Source organism: Mus musculus, chromosome 8, assembly GCF_000001635.26.
Source record: "Mus musculus strain C57BL/6J chromosome 8, GRCm38.p6 C57BL/6J".
Classification (NCBI taxonomy): domain Eukaryota; kingdom Metazoa; phylum Chordata; class Mammalia; order Rodentia; family Muridae; genus Mus; species Mus musculus.
The window spans coordinates 67,616,566-67,629,746 of NC_000074.6; the positions used below are offsets into that span (position 1 = coordinate 67,616,566).

Here is a 13,181-nt window from a genome sequence, read left to right on the forward strand (position 1 = left end):
GTAGGATTCTTACGTTTGCCTTTCGCCATCTGGTAATCTCTGAAGCTAGCTGTTTTAGTTGTCACTGTTAAGAGCTTGTTCTTCAGGTGACTCTGTTAGCCTCTATGAGCAGACCTGGAGGGTAGCACTCTCCTTAGTTTCAGTGGGCAGAGTATTCTCTGCAGGCAAGCTCTCTTCTTGCAAGGCAGGTACCCAGATATCTGGTGTTCGAACCAGACTCCTGGCAGAAGTTGTGTTCCACTCACTAGAGGTCTTAGGATCACGTGTGGAATCCTGTGTGGGCCCTTGCGGGTGTCAGGCGACTCAGCTGGCAAGGTAGCCGGGGCTCGAGTGGAGTGGAAGGGGTTTGTGCCCCAGATCAAGCCCGGGTAGCCTGCTTCCCTATGTACCGCAGTCTCAAGTTCCACGCGATTGGATTGGGGTAGGTGCTGTGTTCCACTCACCAGAGGTCTTAGGGTCCCGTGGGGAGTCCCGTGTGGGCCCTTGCGGGTGTTGGGCAAGACTCTGCTGTCAAGGTAGCCCGGGGCTCGAGTCTCGAGTCGAGCGGAAGGGACTTGTGCCCCAGATCAGGCCCGGGTAGCCTGCTTCCCTATGTACCGCAGTCTCGAGTTCCGCGCGATTGGATTGGGGCAGGCACTGTGATCCACTCACCAGAGGTCTTAGGGTCCCGTGGGGAGTCCTGTGTGGACCCTTGCGGGTGTTGGGCAAGACTCTGCTGGCAAGGTAGCCCGGGGCTCGAGTCACGAGTCGAGCGGAAGGGACTTGTCTTAAATGGTTTTTTTATACTCAGGAGGAAACTTGGGTGTTGGTGTATGTGGACAAAACTGTTCATTTGTCTATGGTCAAAGAGAAAAAAACCATTATATAATTATAAAAATTTAATTCAAAAATATTTCAGAACTTATAGGGCAGGAGCAAACTAGAAGGCGCTTAACTATAAAAAAATATCTAATCTAGGGAGATGGCTCAGGTGATGTCCTAGCTAGGGTTTCTTTTGCTGGGACAGAACACCATGACCAAAGCAAGTTGGGGAGCAAAGAATGGTTTACATTTCCACATTGCTGTTTACCAAAGGAAGTCAGGACAGGAACTCAAACAGGGCAGGAACCTGGAGGCAAGAGCTGATGCAGAGGCCATGGAGGGGTGCTGCTTACTGGCTTGCTCTCAGCAGCTTGCTCAGCCTGCTTTCTTATAGGACCCAGGACCACCAGCCCAGGGATGGCCCCACCCACAATGGGCTGAGCGCTCCTCCCCCCACATCAATTACTAAGAAACTCTTCCATAAGCTTGCCTGTAGACTGACTTTATGGAGACATTTTCTCAGTTGATTCTCTTCTGGTGACTCTAGCGTGTGTCAAGTTGACATAAAACTCACCAGGACAGGTGGTAAAGTGCTTGTCACACAAGCATAAAGGCCTGACTTCAGATCCCCAGAAGCCACCTAAAAAGGTTGGGGTTGGACCACACACTTAGAGTCCCAGCACTTGAAAGGCAGAGAAAAGAAGATCCCAGGGCTTGCTAGACCAGCAATCTAGATTAATGGGCCAGTTCCAGGTACAGTGACACAACTAATGGATGAATGACTGAGGAAAACATTCAACATCAACCTTTGCAAATGTAATCATACTCAACATGTGACTACACACACATACACAAGTGTGTACACACGTGCACATATTTTAAGAAGGGAAACATTTCATCTATAAAAGATTTTAAATGCAACTCTAGACCATAAGAGCTGTGAAATAGGCACACAATGTTTCATCTACAAAATTAATAACTCAAAAGCAATTCCTTAGTCTGCCCAAACTGGAGACACTCTTTGTAGTTATGATGATCTTTCAGCTAAACTTTACATGTGAGTGAGCGCTCATATGCACATGCCATGGAGATACATGTATGAAGAGGAAGGAGAGGTTGCTGAGGCTACAAGGTATATTCTTAGAGGGCTGGTTTAAGAGGTCACTCTGGGAGCAACAGGGAGTCCTGAAGATGGAAGAGCAGTGTGGGTGGGAGACGGGGAAGGCAGTGTCTCAAGGTCAGAATCTAAAGGTTCTACTTCGAAGCAACAGATTAGCAATGTTCATAATGATTGGCTCAGCTAAATGCTTGGGAAGACAACTTTGTGGATGACTGTGAGAGGCATTGTGGAAATAGCATGTTGAATGACTGGATACAGAAACAATAGTGGGGGAAAGAAGAGGTGGCTGTATAGCTTGAATAACATTTCATTTTGTTTTAATTTTCTTTTTTCTCAAAAACAATTTTTATTAGATATTTTCTTCATTTACATTTCAAAAGCTATCCTGAAAGTTCCCTATACCCTCCCCCCACCCTGCTCCCCAACCCACCCACTCCTGCTTCTGGGCCCTGGCATTCCCCTGTACTGGGGCATATAATCTTGCAAGACTAAGGGCCACTCCTCCCATTGATGGCCTACTAGGCCATCCTCTGCTACATATGCAACTAGAGATACAAGCTCTGGGGAGTACTGGTTAGTTCATATTATTGTTCCACCTATAGGGTTGCAGACCCCTTCAGCTCCTTGGGTACTTTCTCTAGATCCTTCATTAGGGGCCCTGTGTTCCATTCAATAAATCACTGTGAGCAACCACTTCTGTATTTGCCAGGCACTGGCAGAGCCTCTCAGGAGATAGCTATATCAGGATCTTGTCAACAAAATCTTGCTGGCATATGCAATAGTGTCTGCATTTGATGGTTGTTTATGGGATGGATTCTCAGGTGGGGTGGTCTCTGGATGGCCTTTCCTTCCTCCTCAGCTCCAAACTTTGTCTCTGTAACTCCTTCCATGGGTATTTTGTTCCCCATTCTAAGAAACAATGAAGTATTCACAGTTTGGTCTTCCTTCTTGAGTTTCATGTGTTTGGCAAATTGTATCTTGGGTATTCTAAGTTTCTGGGCTAATATCCACTTATCAATGAGTACATATCATGTGAGTTCTTCTGTGATTGGGTTACCTCACTCAGAATGATATCCTCCAGATCTATCCATTTGCCCAAGAATTTCATAAATTCATTGTTTGCAATAGCTGACTAGTAACTCCATTGTGTAAATGTACCACATTTTCTGTATCCATTCCTCTCTTGAGGGACATCTGGGTTCTTTCCAGCTTCTGGCTATTATAAATAAGGCTGCTATGAACATAGTGGAGCATGTGTCCTTATTACAAGTTGGAATATCTTCTGGGTATATGCCCAGGAGAGGTATTGCTGGATCTTCCGGCAGTACTAATTTTCCTTTTTTATTATTGAATGTGTATGTATGTGTGCATATACACACACACACACACACACACACACACACACACACACACACGTGTGTGAGTGTAGGTGTACTTGGAAAGTTAGAGCATAGCTTCACCTTCAATCTGACTTAAGACAGTCTCCTGCTTTAAGTGACTGTGTCTGCCAGACTAGCTGTCCTGTGAGCTTCTGCATCTCTCATGACTTTATCTTCCATCTTACTGTAGGATTGCAGTAGCATGCAAGTTTCTGTTGGGCTTCCCATGGGTTCTTGGGATCCAAACTAGGTCCTCCCACTTGCATGGCATGGTAAGTGCATTGTACCACTTCCACAATGCTTTAACTTTTATTTCTAAATTAGTATTCACTCACCATAAAAAATCACCAGGAGTCCTACAGTCCAGAAATGGCCACCATAGTTACTCTGATATTGTCTTAGCTCTTTTCTCTTTGGATATTCCTTCCTTCCTTCCTTCCTTCCTTCCTTCCTTCCTTCCTTCCTCCCTCCCTCCCTCCCTTCTTTTCTCCCTCCCTCCTTTTCTCCCTCCTTCCATCCCTTCCTTCTCTTCTTCCCAGTTTTTTAATTGAAATTTAATACACATACAGAAAGCTACAAAATTCCCAAGTATATAATTAATAAATTATTAACAATAAAAATGAAGAACACAGGACCTCCAAAGATAGATTAGCAGTTGCGATCAGTGGTTGTTCTTCTAGAGGAACTAGGTTTGATTCTTAGCATCCATATAATGCCTCACAACTATTTATAATTCCAGTTCCAGGGCATCCAACACCCTCTTCTGTCCTATATGTGTACCAAGCTTGCAGGTGATACACAGACATGTACATGTATATATGCAGGCAAAACACCCAAACATATAATAATAATAATAATAATAATAATTTTAATGAATACAATTAAGTAGTTACTAGCCACATTCCATAAATCTCTGCACCTGAAGCCCTCTAAGCAGCCTATCAACTACTAAATGCTTATCTTTACTTCCTCAGTACTGACCACAGCCCTCACTTGAGACACTTGTACTCCCACCAAATATTGCCAGTGGAGACTTATCAATGATTTTTATGTGCACTATACTGTATCTTCTTGATGCCTACTCTTTCATTTATGGCATGAATATATAGTGGATTCCTCCATTCTAGTGCTAACATACACGTGAGTACTCTTTGGCTTCTGTCTTGTATTTGGCTCTTGAAACCCAAATACAAGCTTTTAGTATTATATACAGCCAGGACTGCTGATCACTGAGTATTTGTTATCTTCTCACAGATACTAAGAGTTTTCCCACAGTGCACAGCTCTGCTCTCTCTGCAGCTGTGAGAGCTTCCCCATCTCAAACCCAGGAATGCCAGGAATGGAGTCATTTTGACTGCAGTGTTAAATCCACAGTGGTATTCACTGGGGTTTGATCTACATTTCCTTCATTATCAATAAACAGAGTTTTGTTTTACTTCCTGGCAGTAAAGTGTGCGTTCACACCTTTCCCTATTTTCACATTGTGTCATCTTCCTGCAATGGGAGAGATCCTTGTATATGCTGGATGGGAGCCCAATGCCTTGGTTTGCACTGAATCTTCTCTGTGGTTGCCCTTTAGATTGTTTTCTGGTGTGTCTTTAGATGTGAAGAGGTTCTGGGTTCTAAATGCTGCCCAAGGCATTGAGTTTTCCCTTTATGTGCACTGTTTGGCTCTTGGTCATGAAATATGTGCCACCTTCCCTAGGAGAGACTATACTGCTGATGCTTTGCTGTCAGATCACGTTCTCGATGCTCACACCTACAAACTAGCCCCTCTCAGCCTGGGTCAGAGAAGCCTCTTCTTGTCAAGGGGACAGTTAGTGTGAAGATTTACAAATGATTGACATGCTGGAACTTAGTGAGTGTGCTAGTTTCAGAAGAGATATCTTTGTCCCATTTTGAAAGGCCCAGGATGAGTCTGAAGAAAGTGCTGGAAAGAATGCAAGACCCATTGTTTGGGAAGGAGCACTAGGTAATGCTGTCTTCGGGGCCAACATAATCATAGACAGAAAGCAGTTACACAAAGGATGAGCACACACACACACACACACACACACACACACACGCACGCACACATAGAACTCAGAGGTAGAAGGGGTTAGTTGGCAGAAAGAAGAGTGTCAGAGAAGGGGGTAGGAGAAAATGAGCTGAATCTGACCACAGTACAATCCATACATGTCTATAATTATCAAAATAAAAATGAAGTTTCTGCCTGTCTCAAGGTTAAATAACATTGTTCTAGAAAACTGTGATGCTCTAAGAAGTCCAGCTGGGCAGTGGTGGTCCATGCCTTTATTTCCAGCACTCAGGAGGCAGAGACAGGCAGATCTATGTACGTTTGAGGTCAGTCTACAGAGCTAGATCCAGGACTGCTAGGACTACACAGAGAAACCCTGTCTTGAAAAAACAAAACAAAACAAAATACAAACAACAACAACAAATTCAGTCACTAACCAATTTTACCAGTGAGCCTTAAAAAGGCATCCCAAGCTGGCAGGTTCAGCAAAATCCCAAACCACCACCTGAACTCACCGGGAGCCTGGCACCTACGTGTGCCAGATGGTAATAGGATCTGAGAAGAAAGTCTGGCACTACACAATGTGCATCACCACATAGGTTTACTTACCTCCATTGAGAAACAAAACGGCAGAGAAAAACACACAATAAACAAAACCTGGAAGTAAATATTATGGGAGAACTTGCTTTCACTACCTAATCCACTCACCTGGAATTGGTCCTAAGCAGTGAACGCCCAATGAGGAGTCTGCACATGGGTCTCCGCTCTCCAGTTAAGTCTGAGCCATCACTAAGGTGACCTGTGTCTACACAGATAGATCTTCCCGGCTGTACTTTCCCTACGCCTTTCCTGTTTTGGAGATAGTTTCCTTTATTGCTTTTATACCTCACAAAACTAAATAGTAAAAATTTGAATCATTTTTGTTGCCCTTTAAACTCTATAAGTTACTCTGGAAACCTATCTTTTCAGAAGCTAAGTCTTGCAAAAAATGTCTGAAGTTAGGCTTTTATTTTTAATTTATTTATGGATAATATTTTTCTGTTCATATTTTATGAGGGATTTTATTTAAAATTATAATTCAAATATTATGCCCTATTTTAATAACCATTTTTGATATTTTGCCTGGGATATAGATAATTATTTTAACAAAATATAACCATATTAGAAATTTTTAGATTAAGTAATTTAAATATTAAGTTGCTTTTTAAAATCTGAATAATTTTTCTCTACAAAACATTTATTACTTTTCCCCCAACTAGTTTGGCATTTTTATCCTGAAACCTATAGTTCTTTCATTCATCCACCTGACAACTCAGAATAAAATTTATTTGATTACAAGGGAAATTCATTTGTGTGGAGCTAATTAGGATTGCAAGCTGGGAAAACACAGATATAGGCCTGCAAGAAATGTTTCAACGTTCTAGAGAAAGGTGACTGTATTGCAGCCTAAGTAAACTTTGTTTTTTTTTTTCACTTGTTAGTCAAGAACTATAACTGGTACTAGGAAACACTAAGTCTTGGAAAGAAAAGCTTTAGTGAAGTCCCAGTGTCTGGGTACTTTGAAGCTCTGCGGGAGTTAATAAGCAAGGGAAGTCTTATGGAAAAGTTTGGGGAAGGATTGAGGAACCAGAAGGGGTTAGGGATGCCACAAGACCAACAGTCAACTAACCTGGACCCTTAGGGGCTCCCAGAGACTGAACCATCAACCAATCAAAGGGCATGCAAAGGCTGGACCAAGGCCACACTCACATATGGAACAGAAGTGAGCTTGGTGGTCATGTGGATTTCACAACAGGGAGTTGGGGTGTTGTCTGACTGTGAATCTCCTTCCCCTAGCTGGACTGTCTTGTCTGGCCTCAGTGAGAGAGGATGTACCTAGTCCTGCAGTAACTGGAGATGACAGGGTGGGTTGGTTTTCTAGAAGGGACCTCCCCATTCTCAGAGGTGAAGGGGAGGGTCCATGTGAGGGAGAAGACTAGGAGGAGAAAGGTTTATAACTGAGATATTAAGGAAGTAAGTAAGTGAGTGAGTGAGTGAGTAAATAAATAAATAAATGAATAAATAAATAAATAAATAAATAAATAAATAAATAGGAAAAACTAAGCAAGGTGTTAGGTATCTGAGGTTTGGTCTATCCAACAATCAATTTGTACCTAAGTCTGCAGCCCACTTCAAAAGTTCAGTGCCAGTCAAGTGTGTTTGGTGGCACATATTTATAATCGTAACACCTAGGAGGATGCAGGTTTGAGGTCACCTGGTTACATAATGAGGTCAAAGTCAGGCTGAGCTACGCAAAAGCCAATCTCAAAACAGCAAGCTGTATTCATCTGCAGGCCTGTCTGAGTGCTCACCAACAATGGTCTGCTCCTCCGATGGAAATATCCAATTAAAAGATACTCAATGTGGATTCCTTCTTCAACCTCCAAGATATTCTTATTTGATTCATGTCTCTCATCCAACTGATTTTTGTGTCATTTTGGCCCCCTTTGCCTCTTTGTATGTCCTGCATTTCATTAATACAAAGCTTCCAGGTCAGTTCTTCAGTCTACCTGAGGAACTTTAATTCTGGAAAACCTTTTAAGTTCCTTTAGTGCTGCAAGACTTTCCCTCTTGGAGAGATATAAATGTCGATACCCTCCTTATAAAGTCCCAATGACAAACCAACGTAGGATTTTTCTGAAGTTCACCTGGGAACCTGTCGTAGTTACTTTTCTATTGTTGTAAAGAGACACCATGACCTAGGCAATTTATAAAAGAGTTTTTTGGGGGTCTGCACTTTCAGAAGGTAAGAGTCCATGATCATCAAGTAAGGAGCATTTGAGCAGCAGGCAGACATGAGGCTGGAGTCAGAGCTGAGAGCTTTCGTCTTATCCAAAGCAACAGACAAAGAGATCTAACTGAGAACGGCATAGAATTTAGAAGTTTCAACACCCCCCCCCACCACCACCACCACTGATACAAGAAAACTACATAGACTTCCCAGACAGTTCTACTTATTTGGGACCAATTATTCAAATACATCTGCCTATGGGGGCCATTCTCATTTACATCACAATAGAACCAATGTGTTTCTTTGGCTCTGCAGAGAGTACAACTGAGGAGGCCACCTCTAGGAACATGGGTAACTGCAAAGCAGCAACACTGGAAAGTCTACATTCACCATGGAGGATGGTAGTTCCATAGTCACAGATGAAGCCCTCCTTCCTCTACCCTCCCCACCCTATATACTCTAGCATATAACCAGGTATAATTAAAGCTGAATGAAGAAATGAAGGTTGATACAAGGAAAGCCATCCTATAGTAAAGACAAGTCTCAGGTGGGGCTCTAGTGATCTTCCACAGCTACTCTTCCACAAAGAAATATCAACACCTGTCTTGTGATGATCTCTTACAAGCAGCCTCAACAGATCTAATGAAGAAGGTAGTTGTTCTGCTTGGAGGAAAACACTCTACAACATCCACACAACTGATAGACTAGCATTCTTCAAAAACTCAGGTGACAGCAGATGCTGGCGAGGATGTGGAGAAAGAGGAACACTCCTCTGTCGCTGGTTGTATTGCAAGCTGGTACAACCACTCTGGAAATTAGTTCCACTCTGGCGGTTCCTCAGAAAATTGGACATAGTACTTCCTGAGGACCCAGCTATACCACTCCTGGGCATATACCCAGAAGATGCTCCAACATGTAATAAGGACATATGCTCCACTATGTTCATAGCAGCCTTATTTATAATAGTCAGAAGCTGGAAACAACCCAGATGACCTTCAACAGAGAAATGAATACATTTACACAATGGAGTGCTACTAAGCTATTAAAAACAATGACTTAGTGAAATTCATAGGCAAATGGATAAAACTTAAAAATATTATCCTGAGTGAGGTAACACAGTCACAAAAAAATACACGGTATGTACTCACTGATAAGTGGATTTTAGCCAAAATGAAACTCAGAATACTCATGATAAAACTCATAGACAATGTGAAATCCAAGAAGAAAGAAGACAACACTAAAGCATGGATGCTGCAGTCCTACTCAGAAGGGGGAAGAACATAATCTCAGAAGTGCAGGGACAAAGAGTAGAGCAGAGACAGAAGGAAAGGCTATCCAGAGACTGCTCCACGTAGGGATCCATCCCATCTGAAGAAACCAAACCCAGACACTATTGCTGATGGCAAGAAGAGCTTGCTGACAGGAGCCTGGTATAGCTGTCCCCTGAGAGTCTGACCATTACAGATGAGAATGCACACAGCCAAACTTATGACTGAGTTCGGGGACCCCAGTGGAGAAGGACTGAAGGAGCTTAAGAGGTTGGCAACCCCATAGGAAGAACAATATCAACCTACCAGATCCCCCCCCCCCAACCACCACCACCACCAATTGGAAGGACCCATGGCTCCAGCTGAATATGTAGCAGAGGACTGTCTTATCTGGCATCATGGGTAATGGAGCCCCTTGTTCCTGTGGAGGCTTGATGACCCAGGGTAGGGGAATGCTAGGGCACTGAGGCAGGAGTGGGTAGAAGGGTGGGGAAGCACCCTTCTATAGAGTCAAGAGGAGGGGAGGAAATAGGGGAGTTTTTGGAGGGGAAACTGGGAAAGGGTAACATTTGAAGTGTCAGTAAATAAAATAACCAATAAAAATGGAAAAAAAGAGAAAGCTACCCTGTAGTAAAGACAAACTAGGTTCATTCAAGTTTATCACTAAGCTTTAGTTTCTCGAGGGTTTGGGTCATGCCTGCCTCACCTGTATCTTAACTACAGATTGTGCTGTATTTCCAACCCCAGGAAATGGCAGCCATGTCTTTGTTTCAAAAAGTTATAAGCATCTCACAATCCTACCTTTGTTTCAAAGGTTGTTATGACTATCTTTTTAAAAATATTTTTATTACATATTTTCCTCAATTACATTTCCAATGCTATCCCAAAAGTCCCCCATACCCTCCTCCCCCCACTCCCCTACCCACCCATTCCCATTTTTTTGGCCCTGGCATTCCCCTGTACTGGGGCATATAAAGTTTGCGTGTCCAATGGGCCTCTCTTTCCAGTGATGGCCGACTAGGCCATCTTTTGATACATATGCAGCTAGAGTCAAGAGCTCCGGGGTACTGGTTAGTTCATAATGTTGTTTCACCTATAGGGTTGCAGATCCCTTTAGCTCCTTGGGTACTTTCTCTAGCTCCTCCATTGGGAGCCCTGTGATCCATCCAATAGCTGACTGTGAGCATCCACTTCTGTGTTTGCTAGGCCCCGGCATAGTCTCACAAGAGACAGCTACATCTGGGTCCTTTTGATAAAATCTTGCTAGTGTATGCAATGGTGTCAGTGTTTGGAAGCTGATTATGGGGTGGATCCCTGGATATGGCAGTCTCTAGATGGTCCATCCTTTCGTTGCTATGACTATCTTAAGACCACTTTGCAGTGTTGTCTTTGTTTTAGCAGATTGTTTGGAGAAATTTGTTATGGCTGTGCTCTACTCCTGTAACTCTGCCTATTTTTCTCACCAAATTCTCTATTTGGAAATTTCCAACCCCTTAGCTATAAAAACCTTATCTTCTTAGTGTCCAATGCTGACCTGAACCATGTTTTAGGGGGAGGCAACCCATGTACTGGATTTTTTTTTTTAAAGCTTGCTTTAAATAATTGCTTGCTTTAATTAACTTGGCCATGAGGATTTGATTTGGTTCTCTTTTTCCTCCCATTTTTGGGGTTAAGAACAACATTACCAATTCTATATGTTATCTTGATCTGCTCTTTATCTCAGCCTAATGCTTGTTCCAGAGAAGTCCTATAGTCCTACACACTTTGCTGAGCAATACGTTATACCTAACAACTAGCCACTCTGAAAGACTTCCTGTCCATCTCAAGACCATTTCCATTTTTCTTCTTTCACATTGCATTTGTATTTTCCCACTTATCTTCATCTTTGAAGGAAAGGTGCTTACTGTTGTTGACATCAGGAAAAATGTAAAGATTCAGGAATACAGAGGAGCCATAGGCAAGCCAAACTACAGGAAAGCTTCAAGCATTATTATTGAGAAGACCTCAACGGTCAATCTAATGATCATGGTCTCAAGGTAATGACAGTTGAGGAGGCAAGTGTGTAAAATAATTTAGGTGTTTAGATGTAATGAAATTTCTACGGTAGAATTATAAGTAACTTTTGAAAGTGATATTGCAAATGAAAAAAAAATCTATTTGGCGTCACAGTGTATTTACCAAGTCCTCTAAGTAGATATAACCATTAGAATTTGATGAACAAGGAGACAAGCCTAAGGATATTTTGCAATTTGCTCAAGATAAAATTGCAAAGTTTGAAGGCTGGAAAAATAGATCAATCAGCACAGGGATTGTTGTAAACACATGAGAACCAGAGTTCAGGCCCCCAGTATTCATGGAGGGAAAAAAATCAAGCTTAGTGACATGCTAATCCCAGCCTTGGGAAGGATTACAAAACAATCCCTGGGGCTTGCTGACTGTCACATACTAGACAGGTGAGCCTAGTCCCAGTGAAAGGCCTGTCTTACAAAATAATGCAGATGGCTCCCGAGGTTGACCTCTGTCATTCATGTGCATGTGAGCATACACACACACACACACACACACACACACAGAGAGAGAGAGAGAGAGAGAGAGAGAGAGAGAGAGAGAGAGAGAGAGAGAGATACAGACAGACAGACAGACAGAGAGACAGAGAAAGAGACAGAGAGAGAGAGAGAGAGAGAGAGAGAGAGAAAGAGAGACAGAGACACAGAATTATGAAGTATGCTCTGAGGCAGGTTGTAAGGCTCACCTAAAGTATTTAGGGCTAGAAAAGCCTCTTTTTCTCTTAAAACAATTCATGCATGGGATTTTAAAATTCTATAATTTTTATAAAAATGGCTTAGTTTTTAAAACCATAACAAGTTTGTTGTGGTCACAAACCTGATGTGGTCTAGGTACCTCTGGTGACAGTTAACTGACTCATATTCTCCCTGCTTCTGAAGCAGACAGAATAGCAGTCCTGTGGATTCAAGCAGACAGAGTTTGCTGTCAACAAAATCAACCACTTTAATAGATCAAAATTAGGTAGTCATCCTTCACCTTGCAATTTGGGGGCAGCAAAACATGCCCCCCTCCCCAGTTTCCAAAAATACCTGATCAAGAAGAACCTAGCTGACAAATAAATTCATACTACACTTGATCTTAGCCAAAAGGCCGAGAAGCAATACAAATAAATTCATAATGCTGGAAGGTGTGTTTATCAGAGGTGGTGACTGAGCAGGGAAATGAGGCTGTGGTGTATGGTTCTTTTTTTTTTTTATTTTTTTAATTAGGTATTTTCCTCGTTTACATTTTCAATGCTATCCCAAAGGTCCCCCATACCCACCCCCCCATCCCCTACCCACCCACTGCCCCTTTTTGGCCCTGGCATTCCCCTGTACTGGGGCATATAAAGTTTGCAAGTCCAATGGGCCTCTCTTTGCAGTGATGACCACTAGGCCATCTTTTGATACATATGCAGCTAAAGACAAGAGCTCCCTGGTACTGGTTAGTTCATATTGTTGTTCCACCTATAGGGTTGCAGTTCCCTTTAGCTCCTTGGGTAATTTCTCTAGCTCCTCCATTAGGGGCCGTGTGACCCATCCAATAGCTGACTGTGATCATCCACTTCTGTGTTTGCTAGGCCCCGGCATAGTCTCACAAGAGAGAGCTATATCTGGGTCCTTTCAGCAAAATCTTGCTAGTGTATGCAATGGTGTCAGCATTTGGAAGCTGATTATGGGATAGATCCCTGCATATGGCAATCACTAGATGGTTCTTAAGGATTCTCCCAGAATCCTACTTCTGTTCCATCTTGAGCACCATCTACACACCCCAGAAAGAG

The 13,181-nt window shown here is 42.7% G+C and overlaps 1 pseudogene; it reads right to left on the bottom strand.

Annotated features, from left to right (window-relative positions):
- Positions 1–12,366: 12,366 nt before the first annotated feature.
- Gm44391 lies at positions 12,367–12,523 on the bottom strand (annotated as a pseudogene).
- Positions 12,524–13,181: the final 658 nt, after the last annotated feature.